Source organism: Mus pahari, chromosome 8, assembly GCF_900095145.1.
Source record: "Mus pahari chromosome 8, PAHARI_EIJ_v1.1, whole genome shotgun sequence".
Classification (NCBI taxonomy): domain Eukaryota; kingdom Metazoa; phylum Chordata; class Mammalia; order Rodentia; family Muridae; genus Mus; species Mus pahari.
The window spans coordinates 24,765,123-24,768,855 of NC_034597.1; positions in this window are offsets into that span (position 1 = coordinate 24,765,123).

The following is a 3,733-nucleotide window of genomic DNA, read 5'->3' on the forward strand; positions in this document are numbered from 1 at the left end:
TCTCTCTTGCTTCTCTTTGTCCCCACTCAGTCTTTCCTGAATTCAGGCACCAGAGGCTGGGGGATTCCTCTTGCCTTTCCACCAGCAGCTCTGATTCCTTGGAGCCTGGGATCTTGTATGTTCCTGGGTTATGTTGGGTGCAGATCTGGTCTGACTGTTCGTGGATGGGAGGGGGGACTGGGGAATTGATGAAGTCAAGCTATGGCTCTAGAGATTCCTTCCCCCCCCCCCCCCCCGTAACTCCCTCCTTGAAGGGATCTTTCTTTTGTTGAGGACCAGGTGCTAAAGTGACATCACTGGAAAAGCCTTCCTGAGCCGCTCCCACAGCCCTCAGTCCTTCAGTGGCACCTAATCCGGTTGAGCTTAGTCCACTGGCCTTGAAAACAAGCCCTAGGAGACAACAGGGCCCCAAGGCAGACAGTGACAGGGAAGTGGAGGGGCCTTGTTGACACACTCACTGGGCTTAGTGACTGTCACTGATTGCTTAGTGACAAACAGTAAACAGAGGCAGACTCTGCAGGGCTGGGGCGGCTCCTTCAGGAGAGAGACTTGTGGGCCATTGATCCCTGTGTATAGCTGAGAAGTCCTTCTAAAGTGAAGGCCTAGACCAGCTTGCAGAGACATCTGGATGCGGCCATTGGCAAAGGACACAGGTACTGCTGGGGCATGGCTCTCTTTGCTCCTGAAAATCTGGATCAGGGGAAGAGTGAATCTATGGTGGAGGAGGATGGGGAGTTAATAGGACACATCTGGGACCAGCCTGCGTGAGTGACTCTGGGGCATTATTCACTCCAGGCCTCTCTGCTAGGGCCTGATGACATGGCATCTGTTTTCTATGCAGAAAGGAAGGACTGACTGGAGTCAGGCTCTTGTTTGTTTGAAACACTGCTTTGTTGCTTGGCTTCTGTGCAAATTCAAACAATGTTTTAAATTTCCCAAGACTCCGTTTCCACATCTGTAAAGTGGAGGCAACAGCAGCCACATCATTGTGTGTGCTCTCCCATTAAGTAGTGGCAATTCCAAGAAATGAGTGGTTTGGTTACTGCTTAACAACATATCTCTTTCAACATCATGTCCATTGATGTGAATTTGGGTTGGCAGGGGACACAGCAGCAGACCTGAATGACAGCGTGCAGTGTGATTAACCTTAGTTAATCAGAGGTTTCTATACCTTTTTTTGGTAACAGATGCTTTAAAAAATCAGCTACCAAAACTCCTGGTATTTTGGGCTGGGGAGATAGATGGCTCAGTTAGCTCTGTGCTTGCTGTGTAAGCATGAGTCCTGAGTTTGCATTCACTCCACCAATGTAAGAAGCCAAGAGTGATAGCTCATACCTATAATCCCAGCTACAGCATCAACAGTTGGATTCCTAAGACTTGCTAGCTAGCCAGTGTGACTGAATCAGCAATACCCAGGTTCAGTGAGAGACTCTGTGTAAGGCAAAAAGATGAAAAGTAATAGACATCTGACACTGGCCTCTGGCATCTACATGCACATAGACACACATGCATGACTGCACACACACACACACACACACACACACACACACACACACGATCCTTCTGGGGATGTAATGATTAATTCTATTAGTTGAAGCCTCCTTCAGGATCTTAGGGAATTTTCCAAAGGTAGAGGAGCCCAGTAATGGGAAAGTGATGAATTGGGACCAGACAGGGAGGGTCCCAGCTATATTCTTTGAAAAGCACATGATAAAAAAGAAGACTTTGAAATTAAATGTAACACAGGGACTGTGGCCTGAAGTCCCCCTGGTTAGGAAGCCTGTACAGGAGAATTATGAGTTTCATGGCAGTATGGATGGCAGAGTGAGAACCAGTGTCTAAGAAACAAAACAAGGCAAAGAAAAGCTAAGCACAGCAGTAACAAAAACAGAAAAAAACAAACAAACAAGTTAAGTAGTAGAGGAAGGTGCCGGTATTCACAGGCTGGAAGAGAACAAACTCACTTCCTTCTACCAGCAAGTCCCTAGCAGGGGTGGGGGGAGGAGAGCTGAGCGCCTCTCTCTGAATTCCCCTCGGCTAGACCTCTGAGTCTGCCATGCCATACTCAGTCTTTCATTAATTTCATTAACTGAAATGTTTAGTCTCCCAGGATTTCTCTCCACTAATTATTCTGCTTTCTTTGATTTTTACTGCTGGCTTTGCTCTCCTATAAAAATGAAGATAATGCACCTCCCTAACAGGCGTGTTATATACCCTGATGGCATATGAGCAAAGTGATGCAGGCCTTCCTGGAGAGTCCAGGGCGTCCCTTGCTCCGCTGGTCCCCTCCATCAGCTGTACTTGCAGAAGCCATAGAGTGGTTCAGTAGGCTAATGCAGTGCATCAGGGTTCACAGTCTGCCTGGGAGCATGTGTGAAACAGCTCAGGACACCCCCTCTTACCCGCCGGGTCTCTCTGGTCTCTGATTCTTTTGGCCACTTGGTCTCCTTTTCTGCAGGTCCATCCTAAGCTCTCATGCCTAATATCCTATAAGCCCTCTTGATATAGAAAGTTTGACTCATCTTCTGTTCTAAGTCCTTTGTCTGATGAATCCTTCCAATTCCTGCCTTCTGACCTAAGAAAGCAGTTATCTGAGTTCTGTAGACCACTGACTAGTCCTAGTTGTGGGTCTCTTTGAATACAGTGCAGCAGTCCTACCACTACATTTCAACTGGTTGCTGCTGGTACTAACTGGTTCTTCCAAGCACACCACAGGGACTCCAAGAAGTGGCACTCTGAACTTTTGCTATGAGATGAATTTGATGGTGGTGATGCAGGTTCTGAATAGGAGGTCTGGGACACCCCGAGTCTGCATTTCTTTCACTGTGGTCACTGTGGCTGCTCTGAGTTGAAGGGATAAGGACGTTTAGTCTGTAGGTCCCCACTTTCAGCCTTCTTTTATGGAGCCCTTTCTGCTCTCAAGCCATGGCTTTGTAGGTTTATAGCTGTGCTGCCTTCTGTGCCCACCCATGCCCAGTGTTAATAACATGAGTAGATGGCACAGGTTGAGAAATTAGCATATGACCATCCCAGTGACAGATGATTTATTGTGCAAAGAGAATTCCCAGCGCTCCTGAGGTGGAGCAGGGTCCAGTTCTGTGCTGATCTCAAAGCTCTTCTGGCCACTCAACTTAGCAATTTCCAGTTTCCCATGAGTGTCCACAGCCTCTGGTTGCTCTAGAGGCATTTAACGACTTTCCTCTGCTGATGTCTTCTCTGAGGACTGTCTGGACACTTGGCCTTCATTTTGCTCCTGGTTGTTTCCAGCTCTGTTATGAAGTGTCTGCCCAGCTTTTCTTGCTTTGGGTATAGATCTCTTTATTCTTGTATCTCCAGGAGGTAAAGTGGCTGTGTTTGCCTAAGGTTGTTGGAAACAGTGCAGGTGGTGACAGAAAGTGTGTAGGAGGTGACCGAAGAAGAGAGGAAGTCTTCAGGGAGTGGTGGAAAGGACTGGTCCCTGTTAGCTGGCACCAACCAAATGGCAAGGTTTCAAGACTCATCTCTGTCAGAACTTACTTTCCCACAGATAATGTGGTGTAAAAACAGTGTCTGGGGATTTCAAAAACTGCCATCTGTCTAAGCATTTCCTTCCTTCCTTCCTTCCTTCCTTCCTTCCTTCCTTCCTTCCTTCCTTCCTTCTTTCCTTCCTTCCTTCCTTCTTTCCTTCCTTCCTTCCTTCTTTCCTTCCTTCCTTCCTTCTTTCCTCCCTTCTTTCCTCCCTCCCTCCCTCCCT